A 16,501-nucleotide genomic window follows, 5' to 3' on the forward strand; every position below is an offset into this window, starting at 1 on the left:
ATCACAAACCATTGCAAGTGTGGCAACCAAAGCTGTTCCAGTTGGGCAGAAGACATTATAGTATTTCAAACCCTGTTTTGACTGTGAAACATTCACACTGGGATAATGACAGAACGGAGTATACTTAAAAATGCTCGCATAAAATCACTTGAAATTTGAGTGAAATGTGGATCGACACTTTGCACCCACAGTACAACCCACAGTGGGAATGAAGGAGCTACTTATGGTTGCAAAAATGTGCAGAAAAGCTACAAAGACAACTGAGAAAATGAAGAATTAAAATAAAAAGTAAGTGGAAAAACATTTTCACAACTTTGAGTGACATTTCCAAATCGTCAGCAGAGTTTAAAGTTTTAGTTTGACATCCATCTGTGCACGTTATTTGTTTCATTTAGGCACAAAGTGATAAAGCAAATGAATTCCTTGTATGCTGATGGTACTAAGTGTATATTTCTAAAGTCTCAGCATTGAATATAGCCCAGTAAGCAATTGGGACAAGAGACCAGACCTTTAGAGGCAAGAAATCCATAAGATGAAGGGTTTACTCTCCGACTGACCACTCCCAGTCGACCTCATCAAGTGGTCACCAGCCAAAGCCAATTAGTCTGATGACACACACAGCAACACCATCCATTAGCATCCAAGGGTTTTCACAGGGAAGAAAAAGCTGCTACTTTATTTAGCTTACCATTGATTAATTGTAGTCTTCGGCTCAGACTTGACTTTCACCCTCGACAACAGGACACAGAGATTTAATCAACGTGATGATCTAGTTTTTTAATATGTTAAAATGTGTAGTGAAGCCGCTCTGGATATTAATGCAATCATCTATTTGAAGAAGAAATTTACTTAAAACTCTGTTTTGTAAACTAAGCACATTAAGACTTCCTGAAATACAAACTTGAGAGAGGCAATGCTAAAATGGCTGGTAAATGCTGACAGAAGTCTTTTTGAATGACTGCTTTATTTTGTAACTGCATAGTTAGTTTATTATTGCATCTAATTTTTTTTTAAGAAAACGGAAGAAGAAATAAAAAGGGAATAAATGGTAGCAGTTAAAACATAATTCCTGTGATGTGCAGAGTGAACTATACTGTTGTCCCCTGAATGTATGAGATCTGTGCATGTAGGTGTGAAGAGGGCGGTGTGTCATAAAGCTCAGCTGTGCAACATAAAGAAAAAAAATTAGTTTAATCTTAGATGTTCTTTAACTTGCAAAATCAATTAATCTTTTCACTGCTTGAAACATAACTCAGCGCTCAACAAAACAGACTTCTCTCAAAAGGGCAAATTAATGTTTGTGCAATATTTCCTGCAATTAATTTGATTGACTTTAAAGATGTTCATTCTCCTATATCAATAAAGTACGCTTAATTTGCAAACAACATTTTGTGGCATTTTGAAAACTGCTTCATGTGGGTGTAAAACAAACCCACGTCAGCTGCCATCTACCTCTGACAATCACAAAGCACATCTAATCAACTTTAACAGTTACCTGCACTCCAAAATTACAGCCTGTAAGCTGTTCAGTTTTTGATTTCACCAGTCATGATTTGCAAAAGCTTGACCTCAATTTCCTTGTTTTCAACTTCATTTGCCTGACAATCACTTTTGAAAAGAACATGCAAGCATATCAAGCTATTTTTTCTGCTATTATAAGGTGTTTTTTTTTTTTACCAGTGATGATGTGGAAACAATGATTATATAATCAATATACGGTATGTATAATTAGGAAAATTAAGTAAAACGTTCATAACTTACAAAATATTTGCATATCTTTTTGTAAGCAACCTATTATCACATTAATTTCTAATTTTACTAATTAAAACATGAATAAAAGACAAAATGTCTGATGGTTTTTAAGGCCTTAAACGTAGTTATACATTAAATCATATCAGTTAATTAGAAAATCCTGAATATTGCAACTTTTTATCCCATTTTTCTCAAACTTGAAATGTGCTCACTTGTTTGTATGATTGTACGTGTGCATAGCGGCATTTTTTCCCTCTTCAGTCTTATTTGGTTCCCCTCTGGACACATTTTGATAAAACATTTCATTTTGGAAACAAACAAACTTGTTTGTGTCCTAAACAAAACCGTCCACAAACAGTCACAGCAAATATGGGTCAGTGTCATTATCAGAAGCGACCAAAAAGGGGCCGAAGCAGAACGAGGTCAGATAAGGCTGCTTTTTTAGTGGCCGCTCTGCCAAGCCAGCGCAAATACTGGAAATAAAAAAACTTGACCTACATGCCACATGTCGATCTCTGTCTCCACGTCATGGCAGCGTACGCAGCACCTTCCTGGCAGCTGATGGAAAAGCTTCGGCATCACAGCGAGGATCCCACCTATTGTGAAGTACATACAAAACAGAGAGGGGGGAGTTATATTCCAGAGAATGTGATAAAAGTTGGCACTATAACCTCACAGCTACCTCCTGTTTACAAGATCCTGCACAGGAAGTGCACATCATGTGTTTATTGTCTTGATTTATTTTCCCTTCTGACTCTGCTCGTTCTCACTTTCCTGTAAACAACTTCCATGTGACAAAACAACTCTCGGCACACCGCAGAAAAAAATCTGGCATTATAATCTTGTCTATGACATTATTGGCGAATGTAACCCAGATATAGTCACCATTTTGACATTTGCTACACAAAACTAATGTAATTTGCCTGGAGGATTCCTGAGGGTATATTTTGTAAACTGAATTATATGTATGCCATTAGGAAGCTAACACGTGACTCTGATCTAGATCGGATTGGAACCAAAAGTAAAAAAAAAAAAAAAAAAAAAAGGCAAGTGTTTTACTACTGCTACGGAAGTTCAATTAATTCAGTTCAATTCAATTTTATTTATAAAGCTCATTATCCCCCTACCAGGTGATAAGGAAAAACTCCCCAAAAAACATTTAAAGGGTGAAAAAAAAAGGATGGACAAATGTGCAATATATGCCATACAAGAACAATAAAGTTACAGTACATGAAAAACGAATACATGGGAAAGAGAGAGAAAGAGGGGTAGAGATGCACAGGAAGAATTATAGTGACAATAACAACATATAATAATAGTAATAGACACAAAATTAATAAATCATGAATTGTATTTAAATGCCCTTTTATAATGAATTGCTTTATTCACATGTATTGTGTAAATTCTGCCTAGTTTTATGAGCCACTCTGCTCATAAAGTGCCATACATAAAGGTCTTTATGTTTTTAATATGAGTTTGTTACCATGAGCACTCGAGTACTTCATTTGGACATCAGTATTTCTCACACAAAAAGTCGCCGCCCAACCTCCCACATGTGAACATATTCTATTGTGACCATTGACTATGGAAGAGATGGGTGTGTGGTTTTGGCGACGTGTTATGTGCAAAATCCACTGCTGGAGGTTAGAAAAGCAGCTAGCAGGTATTAGCAGTTAGCGGCTAACTCAAAGAAAAACAACAGCAGCTAAAAATATCTGCAACACAGAAAAACAAGGCGGCATAAAGGCGGGACTTCATAGCAGCTCTTTGATCTCTAAAAATCTATACAGTGACAGGACTATGGCCAACTGTTAGCATCACATGGCTAACGTTATACAATGGTTATGACAGGTATAACAATGGATTCAAATTGCTTCAGTGTGAATTTGTCAGGACTGTTTAACGACTTGCATCTTCGACTTGCTACTGTGTTAGCTCATGCTAACTGGCTGACATTAAACTGACCAGTAGAACAGCTCTGGAGACAGTCTTTGTGCGTTGCAGTTAACCTGCAGAGACAGCAACAGGAAGTTTCTTGATTTTTCTTACCTAGGTTAGCTTTGAATGTATATTTGAATAGGCTAATAAAAAGCATGTTTTCTCAATAAATGAATGTCAAATTGCAGTTGTTGTCCTTTGGCAACCAAGTTACATTCTTCTATTTTTTTATTTATTTATTTTTTTGAGAGCACCCAAGTACCCTATAATAATTTAATGTGAGAATTCAAATATGAAAATTCCATTAAATTTTCATCCCTATAACAGCACAAACACCCACTGAAAAAGGAAATGGGATTTATGTACTTTAGCCTCACGCCTGAGAAAATTCAACATCAAATCTGGCGCTTCATGATATCAGCCAGATAACCTCAGTCAGAAAAAAAAATGAGAGAAAAAACTTTATTCTGCAGCTTTTACCACACTGTTAATGGGTAGATGTGGAGGACTGAAAGGTTTTGACCCCTTTTTACGATGACAAATTGCAGTCATTTCATATATATCAACAGCACTTCAGCACTTCATGCATTTTTGAGTCACACTCTTATATTACATTAAGCACAGCGGAGGGGAGCCATCTCTAGTAGTTACACCAATCTTACTGCTGCAGCCCTGTTGTTGGAGACGCCTGTAGGAACGACCCATAGACGGCCATTTTTCTCCCACTGCTGCCATAGCAACCAGCTCAAAAAAAGCAGCCTGGCCTGATGTTAATATGATGTGACAGGCAAGAATGTGTGTGTGTGTGTGTGTGTGTGTGTGTGTGTGTGTGTGTGTAGGCGGGTGTTTTATTGAGAGTATATACTTTTCTTGTGCGTGCATGTTCTCGGCTTCAGTCTGTGTGTTTCAGTGTGCATGCGTGTCTGTGTTTGTATGTAAAGCTCATTAACTCCTCAGTGTGCCGTTGCCATGCTTCTTAGCTGAGAGACTTAAACAAAAATGAGACCCACAAGGTTATAGGGTTTGTGCATTGGGACACTTAAATTAGGCTCTGCTTTCTCGGAAAAAAAACTCATTACTGCAGTTCAGGACACTTTCATATTTTTAAATTGTATAGTGGAGTTTTATGCAATCACAAAGTACATTATGACCTTAATACATCTGTGAGGGGTTGATGGTGATGCTGATCAATAGTTACTCACAACCCACTCATGCACTCTCTTTTTTAACCTCTGATTCATGGACACACCACAAGTGTAAGTGGCTAGTGTAATAATATATTCTCAGGCCTGTATCTCTAAATTAGCTTAAATTAATCCTGTCTATATCTGAGCTATCTGGTTTCACTAATTTTCTCTCCCAAGTAACCTATTTAGAATTTCTTATTAACTTAAATAAAACTAGGTAAAGGTACACTCTGCTATTTTTCAGACTGGTTTGTCTCATAACTGTGACCATGCTGACAAAGAGTGATGCTATCTTTGCACTCAGCGCCTCCGTTGTTGCCTCATAAAGCTTTTTCCTTCCCCCAGATTAGGGCTGCAACTAACTGTAATTATTCTCACAGTCGATTATTTTTTGGCTTATTTTCTTGTCTGTTTAGTGGTTTGGTCCATTAAATTGTGAAAAAAAATGTTTCCCAAAATCAAGATGACATCCTCAAATGTCTTGTATTGTCCACAACCCAAAGATAGTCAGTTTACTGTCAGAGGAGTAAAAAACTAAGCCTGGACACAGACACCAAAAGACACCTTTCACAATAGAATGATAGCCGAGCCCTGATAAATGGCATGATGTCAGGTTGAAATGCTGTCTGTATTGAAGGGATTTTCTGGAAAAGACGTAATATAAGGAGCTCGAAGGTCACTATAGGGCTGAAGGAAGCGGTGGTGAATTGGTCCAACAATCTCTAGACTTTCACCTGTGAGCCCAGTGTTTGCCTCCTTTATGAATCTAGAGCCAAACCATGATGTTTTTACTAAACTTTACCATGTAAACAACAATCGCCCGGTTGCAATTTTTCATTTAAAAGAAGAAGAAGGGGTCAGATGTTGCAAACATTTCTAGTACGTGCATAACAGCCATGTTTAATTTGAGACAACACTGCCCTGTTAAAATTCACACACTACTCAAGTACACTGGGTACTACATGGAAATGGACTATCAGAAGCATCCATATTGAGACTCAGCAGAGTATTCCTATGCTGTTTACTTCAGTACAATACATGGGGCTGAGTTCTTTGTTTACTCTCTGTCTGACTCAGAGAAAAGCAAAATAATTTCCGTAAAATTGAAATTTATTTAGAAGCTCAAGGATGCTGCCTTGAGTTCCATTTCCCCATTTTCATGCGGTAAGTGCAATGTTTTTGGGTCTTTTTAAGATTATTTATTTAGTATTTTCACTTTTATTAGACAGGAAAAGGGGGAAGAGAGAGGGGTATAAGTTGCAAGTCTTGTAGTTTGCTCCTTAACCATTGGTCTATCAGGACTCCCTGAGGCAAGTGAAAAGTTAGCATAACCCATAGTCACAACAGCCATAATTACAGCAAGCTGCAAGTTGAAGAATAGCATCTTCTCCCGTTAAGTGGTTTAATTAATCCCACACTTTACAATCTATTCATCAGATCTGTCTTGCAAAAAAAAGGTGTTTTTAACAAAAAGCCACCTAACTGCTACAATAACAGATCAAGACCTGTGCATCAAATGGAAGTTCAAAATTTAACATCAGCAGTAGAAACACACTTATTTCAACATACACAGTATTTCACCCTCAGTTTTAGTTTTGACAGTTGACTTTTTTTCTTCTCACATGCAGGTATCCAGCTGCAAGTATTGATCTCAGTTTCATCCCCCCAAGGTGCTGCCACAGCAGTACTTTTTCTGCCTAGATTTTACAAGCAATCCTCTCAAAACCCCTTCAGAGACCTGGTTAAGCATGGACATACGTGGCCAGGAAATCAGGCTTCTCCAGCAGAATTATAGCTGCGTAATCCATATTTTAACCCTGAATATATGTAATAAGGAAGCTGGATTCCATCATTACGTGATGTTAAAAAAAATGGTTACAACAGAGGGATCACAAAAACAAGATATATAAATGAACTGTATCTTGCAGAGAGAGACCACCAAGGCCTCACATTGCCCCTATGACCCTAGAATTAGGGCTGGGCGATATGGAAAAAGTCTTGTCACGATAATATTTTACATATCAGTCGATATCAATATATATTATTATATATTATTCTACTAAAATAAAAGAGGTCCAGTAACAAAAATTTCCTCCCAGCAAAGGTCCCAACCTCATAATTAAAATTAATATCACAATTAATTGAACATTTTACTACGATTACAATTAATGAACGATTATTTTGCTTTTTGCTTTTTTTTGTTTGTTTGTTTTTTGCCCCCATAGTTCACAGACACAGTTTCATTTGACCATGATGTGTTGGAGTGAACTAAACCTATGTTTTATTGTTATTTATTAAACTTTCCGGCATTATATAAAAATGAAAGCTTCCACTTTAAACAAACTTCAGGTAAATGTAAGCACATTGTGCTGATAATAGGCCAACCTCTCCTGACTGCAGGACTCTGACTTCATCCTCTGTGAAACTTCTGTGCTATTAATCATTTTACTCAGGAATTAAAAACTTTTGAGGCGGCCTACTTCTCCTATAGCTGCCAACATTCCCAGTTAGAGAAAGGGTGAAAAAAAGGTCATGTGCTTGTGGCCCCAGGCCCCCAAAACATTACATCTGCCCCTGGTAATAATAATAATGAGAGCGATGAGTCCTGGTGTTTCTAAATAATTTAACCAAAGTCTGATTAAACCTGAAAGAAGTCTGTAGAAGTCTACAGAAGTCACTTTCCACCTCTGCAAATTGGGCTGTTTCAAACACTTTGTTGCTCTGAGGAGAAGCTGCGCGACTCGGTACTCGGTACACATGACTCGGTTGTCAAACACTGAGCTTTATTTTAGAGTCACATTCGTTCACTGCATTTGGTTCACTGCAGCGTTATACTTATTATCATTGGCTGTTCATATTTTCTGTAAAAACATGGCTGGAGTGCGTTCTATCGACATTCTATTCACTACATCTCATATTTCAATCGAGGAAAACTTATATGGCGGTTGATATCGTTATTGTTTTATCGCCCAGCCCTACCTATAACCAACACCTCTTTGGGTCCCGGACTCCTTATATTATGCGGTTACCGGCTGTGTTATTGCCTGATACTGATGCCATGTTCTCGGGTGATGCCACCTGTGTACATTGCACGCGGATGTGCCCTAGCGCCTTCTGGCTGTCCGCCAGCATACAATAACAACGACATGGGTTCTGTCTGAGCGTGTTCTCATCTGACGCTGTCCAGCCGCGTTCAAGTTGAATGCGGAAGGTGGCTTTTTGCAACATGCTGGTACACCGAAAGCACTAACAGAGCGGCGCTATTTGACGAGTTCAGAGTGGGAACAGGCTGGCCAAACATGACTAACAATCACTCAGCCAGCTCTGCATCAATGCCATGTCCTATTCTGTCCCCGTCCTGTCCTCTCTTGATCCCTTATCAAACTGTAATTTGGTAAAATAAAAGGTGATCAAGCAGATTAGTGTACCTGCAGACTGTCACTTCTCATTTGCCACACTAACACCAAAAAAGCCTCTCAGACAGAATAAAAACACCTTTATTCAACATGACTAGTGACTGTAAACCATGTTTTTTCTTTATTTTGTGCATCTTAAATCACGACTTGTTTCCCATTTATTTTGCATTCAGCATACGACACAACTGTCTTTCAAAGTCAGTCTTGGGCCAAAATATCTGCAGGGCTTTTACCACTACTGTGTGATAATAAAGACCAAGTTTTAAATATGTAACCTCAAAGATTTTGTTTATAAAGTTTATTTTCCAATAATAACAAAGCAGAAGGAAGAAGAAATTGCTTTCATGAATTGGCATTACTCTGAATAATTATTTAGCTTTATCAACTAATGACAGACAGCAGAAAACAGACGTTTGTTGCTGTTTTTTTTAAGTTTATCTATTGTATCCCATTTGTTGATGGCATGGTTTGCCAAGACATCTGTCTCCTTACTTTGCCAAGGACAGTACATGGCATCCAAATTCCCTCTACTCCCATGGGTATTATGTCAGCAAGAAATTAACTTCCTTGCATGCCATAAATTCAGCTCGATTTCTAAAACAGCTCAAACTTTTGGGTGCTCATTATGAGCTTCTCCATAACCAAAGTTCATAGTGTAAATAGAAAAATTGGAGTTTAAGTTACAACATTCAGATCCTTCCAGTGGTAAGTGCAGCTGCCGATGCTCCAGAGCAAGATTAATGCGATGTACTCCGGATGATTGCCGAGGTAATTGACCTTGACCCGTGTGTAAGCCCAATTAGACCACCAGTCTACAAACCACTGAGAATCTAAGAAGACAGGAAAGTAATCTGACAGCTTCCAAATGCCCCCCAAAAACAGCTTAAAGTCAGTAAAAAATTTCTAAAACGTTTCCATGACTTTTTAAGGATCCATAAAAATATTTTCATGACCATTCTCAGCGTATATCACGAACAGAACTGCATTATTTACTCTACCCCAGGTGTTAATATATATGTTTAAGCGGGCCAAGGACATGGAACATAGAGCTCCCAGGTTTCTCATGACCATAGGAACCCCGAACATTAAATTATGGCTAGTGCACCATCAAGTCACTCTAGCTGCTAATTCACTGAGTTTCCCACACATTCATTGATTTATGACGATCCACCACGATCAAAAAATCTGCCGCACAATTTCTGGAGCTAGACTGTTCATTAGGAGCGCTGTTGAGATACACCATTCGGTTATGCATTGCACCTGTCGGACCACAGAAGGCACTCTGGGCACAGACTGAGCAGCAGAATGTCAGGCGCACTGAAAGTGAAACTTAATCATTAAGTCAGCAGCAACTTCTCTTTCATCGATCTGATCCAGCCACACGTACACTCTCATTCTTTGGGAAACACTGCATTATAATAAATCACTCTGTAATTTCTTACACTACATCATTCCACTATTAGTTTAGCCATACATCCTGACTACAGTTTTATCTTGCAGACATGAAAATATACTTGGAAACTTCATCCGTCTTCCCCGTCTTCTTCTATTATCTAACCCCTCTTTGTAAAACCCTCTGATATTATTTTTTATTTGCCAGAGTGTTCTCTTTTTTAAATAGAGCATCAGATTGGATTCCAGCTGGAGTTAATCAGAAATGCTGCATGGTGCTCAAAGATGACATGCTTTATAAGCAGGGCGGAAAATAACCATCAGCCTCTAGACAAAATGCTGGCGAATTTTAACAGAATCTGGTTCGTGCATCTACCAGCCACTTTGGCAGGCACCCAACCATTATGTGATACCATTTTTTATTATAAAAATCTCAGACAGTGAAAGTGTTGCAGCCAGTTTTACAAAAAAGATGAGTTGAGAAGTTATCTGCTTCTTGCCTATGACCTGCAAGTCACAATGTGGCCCTACCACAAAATCTGCAGTTAATACCAAGCCCAGCGGTGGGTGTAAGGAGGATGCATGTGTGTGATCTTTGCCAGAGTCGGACAGATGTGAACACCACCGGCTGAGCTGACCAGAGTTGAATCACGGGTCAGCTACACGAGACAACAACAACCAAAGGATACTGTAAACTGCCCGAGCATGGTGAATCTGCTTGGAATTATTTGACAGACTCCCTGCTGGGGTCCATCCGGTCCCTAAAGTGTCACAGCACTGCCAGAGATGAGTGTTGGTGAATTGCCTGGAAGCATACAGTAGCCCTGCTGGATCCCTTCCCCTATGATTCGTTTTTGCTGCATCTACCATACACTGTGGGTTTTCCTCCAGTCTCATGATAAAGAAAAGAGTCAGGGAAATTAGGAAACAATGACTGCTCTTGCTATAAAAGGGAAAATGAATTCCTAATTACTGATTTTTGTGTCTAGACAAAAAAGGATTTCTTCCGTTTCATGATACACAATCCCAAAACAACAAAAGCAAAAGCATCAACTGTGGCACGCTGCAGCAAGCTGAAGGCGGCAAATGTCTGTTTAAATGGAATCTCATGCAAAAAAATGTACTTTCAAGTTTTCAAATTAGCCCTGTACCCATTTCTTCACAGACGCAAACAGTCAATGTGCTCGTATTTGATGTCAATGGAAAATAAGCTGTGAAATTCCTCAAAACTCAAAAACCGAAGCCGTCCTTATCACGATTTCTGCTAATTTCATTCACTCAACAGCAAACACCCCATTATTTGCAAATTTTAAGGATTCATTTCGTTCTACATATTTAGCAGAATCATACATTATGTACGTGCATGGACAAATTTTTTGATCCTTTTCTCAACGCTTGCTTCTTTTTCTCCCTGGGTGTTAAATGTGTGGTGAGTCCTGTGCAAAGTAAATCCTTCCACTGCTGGGTCAGACCATGATGAATCGCTGTTAAGTTTTCTTCAATATGCTGTTTTTCCATGCTGCAGCTTTTCTTATGTGGTCTCTATTGACTGTGTGGCATTCTTACTGAGAATCCATTTCAGACCGGTAAGGTTTTGTGTTGGGTAATCCCACTTTATGATAATTGTCGGGATGATTCCTCTCTGGCTGCGTGCTTGAACCCAGACAAACACCCACAATGAATGAATGATATTTAAGCTGTCACTGACATACTGACTACCTTTACATGCACACTAATATTCCACTATTGTTCTGAATATAACAATATCCTGAATCTAATACAGGTCATGTAAACCGCATATTGTGAATTAGTTTGGTTTTTTTTCCAAATTAAGCGTTGTCTGATTAAGACGTGGGTTATGCCAGTATTATTTGGGTTTTGGCAGCATTCCTTGGACATTTTTACAGTGCATTCAGAATATTTGCTTAATTGTGGTTCTCTCGTCTGTTTATGGTTGGCTCTGTACATTTTCATGGATACTTTGTACACAAAACCAACTCGCCAACAGTAAGGCTGTGTGGTAGAGATGCAGGTCCAAATGAAAAGCCCATATTTCTGGTTGGAAGGAGAAACACACCTACTTTTAAGTATTATCAAAGAGTTGAATATCCACAGGTTTTTGGATATGTGCAAATATTGCAAAATCGACCTTTTCAAAAAGGTGGTTAAAGGAATGAAAGAGAGAGGCTTGGACAAACAAGTCAGCTACCTGTGAAAAAATGATGCAAGAGGCAAAGTGGCACAAACAACTCCAGCTGTTCCAATTTCCTATTTATTAACGGAATAAACAACATGTTATGGCCAAGCAGCAACCTCCGGAGCTGAAAAATGAAGCCAACACTATAGTACCAAAAACTGCAATTCCTCTAATGGCTACTTGAGCATAAGCATATTAGAGCTACGTTATGTAAACCATTAACTTACAGAAAATAAATTTCCTGTTGTGTTACATTACTTGGAATTTATCTCCCAAAGATTATTGTAGCATTCAATTTCATTATACACAGCAAAATTCCATGATTTTTCCAAAACCTTCACTGATTTTTACTAATTCCTTGACTTTTCCAGGTTTTCCATGACTGTGGGAACCCTGTGGAATATTCGTTTTCATTATCCACGTAAACAGCTCAGAGGGAATACTGTCTTTGTTGGAATAAGGACAAAAATCAGAATATTTTGCATATGTAAATGTGGTCACTGATTCTTATTTACTTATTTAAGATAATTATTATTTCATCAGCTCAGTGAATCAATCAGACTAGACTGACCATGTTATTACTGAGCAATTAAGAACAAGTAAATTGCAAATAGACTTACGAGGTTGAGTTGAAGAGGTTGAGTCACTGCTTATTTTCTGTCAGTTTATCAGCCTTCAAACAGCTTATGACTGAGACTGATAGGTGTGCGCCTCTCAACGATGCTCTGTAATTTCCCATTAAATGGAACAGCTTGGCACTATATGCTATCATATCTTTGATCATGCCTAATAACTCAAGTGGCCTTACACTGCAATGCAGTAAATTGCCGTAATACACCACAAGAGGCCTGTCAATTAAAAAATAAAGTGCATGCTTTCACTGAGCCACACTGTAGGAAGAAAACAGAAAGCTTTCAGGAGCAGAAATCCAGTGAGTCACCACTCTGAGGATTCATTTTTCTTTTTTTTTTCTTTTAGGTTAAAAACAAGTTGACACCGGACTTCAAATACTACAAACTCGGAATATCCTCCACTTCACCTCTGCAATATGGAGTTTTACACATTCCCTCTGAAGCCCTGCTTCTGGTTTGAAGTGCTGACACCTGAAGTAGGCTGACGTGTCCTCACCGCTCACTCCCTCTTATCGGGGACACACAGGCAGCTTCCTCACACAGCAGACCGGACCAGAGCTGCCACTTCTAACCTGCCTCCTCAGACTAGTGCTGAGGTGTTTTTATATGCCTCACGGTGATTCAAAATGAATTAGTCCTCTCTGTGTACTACACGGACTGCATTGGTGCTGTGATGTGCAGTGACGGTGAGGATTCTGAGATTAGGGAGGACGGACTATCCACAGCCCGCATTAGGTTTACAATGAGCATGTTGACAGCACATTCCCTGCCAAGGTTAGATTGTTTGGAAGATCAAATCTCCTCACAGTGATGCAAACCACACCAATAGGACTCATAAGGGACTGTTCTTTATGTTGCAAAGCAGGGGGGTGGCTGGGGTGTGATTTCATTTTTTTTGTGGTTGTTTAATTTAACCCTCCCCAAAACTATTTTTTTTTTCCTTGAGTTTAGTTGTTAGATTTTGAAAACTTTGATGTTTGAAAGTGAAAAGTTGAAGACGAAATCCTGGAGTTGTTTTTTCACTCCTTTCGTGCATGCTGTGCAAACTGTTTATTTTTGGCAAAAGGTTAAATGAAACGTGTAGAATAAAGTGATTTTGATGAAATATAATTATTCTGATCTTAGCCTTGGTTCTGATGGAAGCGTTCATCCTGCCCGTTCTCGTACCGAAGTCGTCAAGTACAGCCGCTTTGTCAGTGATTCTGGTGTAAGATACCAATGCCAAAAGCAACTTTTTGTGGCAGTATGATACACCGCCATGTGGTGGTACTTTGTAATGTAACCAGATGGCAGTTTCTGCCGTGTTATGACATACTGCCAGATGTCCAAATGGATTGTACCTAGCACAAAAGTATGATTCCCATTTGGGCGGCATCAGTTGATAATGCTGCCGGACAGATCCTGTCACAGCCGTGTGATATGCCGCTGGATGGTGCTAGGTGGAAATGCTGCCAGTAACGATGAAATGCAATAAGCTAGAAGGTCCCTACAGGGCAGGAGGGACTGGAGGTGGATGAGTCCAGCAAACCCCGGAGTTTCACGCAGAAGCTTGGTGTTACCTTTCCATATAAATGCAGAGCCAAACCATGATGTTTTTTTTTCTAAACTGCCCGTGTCATTGTTGCCTTATCCTTACCATTTGCTTTTGTTGACTTCCCGATGTTGGTTGCCATGTGCTCTTGTTGCCTAAATACAATCACATGTTTCGGTTGCCTAATCCTACCCATGTGTGTTTTGCGTCACATCCTGGCATTGGTTGCGTAACGTCAACAGCAGCCACAGGAGGATACCTAGAGTGTAATGTGTAGATGCAAAGTCCACTGACAAAGTGGCGATATGTGATGACTTGGGATGAAAACATGTTGGTTCATCCCACACAATGTGTTCAAGGACTGTTGGAAATTTGAAAATCCAGTGATAATTTCTCTTTTACAGTTTCTGGCTATGATAAATGGTGTAATTTTGGAGATCTGTTTTTTTAAACATCCTTCCTTCTTTAAAAAATGTTGAAAGACAGCCACCTAACGTTGTATGCCCTTCCCCTAACCCAAAATAATAATAATAAAATAAAGCATAACTCCCTCCCAAGTGCCTGACCCTTTTTGCATCAGCCCCTCCTCTCTCTGAAATCATACACAGTCCCTAATGTGATGCAAACAAACTGCAGGAAACAATCACGTTTTACGGCTTTGAAGTGAGGAATATTGGAATCTGAAAGCTTGGAAAGTGGAGTTTAACAACATGAACTGGACAACTTTTCTCACAATGTTTTACATCAGAGAGAACAAACTGCACTGATGGCCTCCTTTAGATGCAACTGGAGCTCTAAAACAATGGCTGGTTTCCTGCCAAAGTGCCTAGTGAGTTGACAAACTCACCACCACCTACTGATAGATAGCTGGTGGTAATTTCCAACCCTGTTAATGATGGAAGAGGAAGTATTCGGCTCCCAAACTCTCGCATCAGCAGCAGCAGCAGATCTGCATTATAAATCTTTTCGAGGTATTCCGGTCCTCCAGGTTCAGCAAGTTAATGTTGACATTCATTACTTAATTATTGTGAAACTCGGGGGAATTCACAGTCTGGATGCCTCAAAAAAATACTGTGAATGCACATTATTAAAAACATATTTTTCTTAAGCAGAAAATCCGTATTTAAGGGGATAATCACAGCCACAGTGTTGATGCTGAATTCTGTCATTTTGCACTGGCATTATGACAAAATTGTTGACGATGCCAAGTAGGTCATTGTTAAAGCCAACCTGTGTCAAACAGTATTTGCTATTTATTTTTAGTGTGTTTTTAATACGACTAGCAGATGGTTTCTGTGTACAGCACAGTGTGACGAATTACAAGTGTCACTGAGTTAAACAATCACCGGAAGGTGGACAAAATCTGAATGTCTGCATTGTCCTGAATCACTAAACCGGATCCATCTGGTACTCAAAACAAACACTAATTGATATTTGCAAATATCAACTTGACCCAGGTCAGTGTTCAGCACAGTTGGTGCAAAAGCATCACTCGATATTATTCAGGCCGTTTTCAAAGAGTACTTTTCCCTCAGCTTGGCAGGTTATGTATTATTCAGAGTGGTTCCTCTGAAATCAAACAGAAAGGGATTAAAATAAATCTATTATCACTGTGATTTGATGTTAGCTCACGGGCATGAATGACCATGTTGTTGTTGTTGAGAGGATTCAGCGCCTGAGTGCTGCTGAGTCATACATTCAAACATGGCAGCACACTGCCATCACCTGGCTCACAGCGAGAACATGCAAAAAGCCAGAGAGCAAATACAGTCAGTCAGGTTGTCTAATGAGCAGTTACAGAAACGCTGTATTCTGGATTTATTAGTAAGCTGAGATGTTTCATAGACTGTTCTTTGATGCGTACTGGAGGCTAAGTTTTACAGTTATTTTTTTACATAATTTTTTATAATAAAATACAATATTTGAAGATTTATTTAATACGTAATTGTGTTGTAAATATTTGAGCTTTTGGATAGTTTTAGTGAGCTGTGGTTTTAATTTTGCAGTGCCAGTTCTGCCCAAGTCGCCAAATTAAATGTTGGGATTGTACATTTCTGCAAACCACACATTAAATTTTTACATTTCATAAGTATGATGTCGCTCAGATAACAGAGACATATAATAAATATTATTACACTGGTTTTAATGCACAAATTAAAGTCAAAACTACAGGATTGCATTTCAGTGACATTACATTTACATGATTTTTTACCTTGTTTGATATTGCTTTTATTGTAAAGCACTTTGTTGTTTTGAAATGTGCAATATAAACAGTTATTAATGTTTTTGTTATTATTTATTATTATATTTACATAAGACAAATAATCTGAAAAAAAACCAAAAAAAACATTTCTCTGCCCTTCCGAATTGCTTCTATGGACTTATTGCACAGCAAATATGACAAAAAGTTATTTTCATAAACCTTAAGAAATGTACTTTTTAAAACTGTAAGGCAA

The sequence above is a fragment of the Plectropomus leopardus genome, chromosome 7, assembly GCF_008729295.1.
Source record: "Plectropomus leopardus isolate mb chromosome 7, YSFRI_Pleo_2.0, whole genome shotgun sequence".
In the NCBI taxonomy this organism is placed as follows: Eukaryota; Metazoa; Chordata; class Actinopteri; order Perciformes; family Serranidae; genus Plectropomus; species Plectropomus leopardus.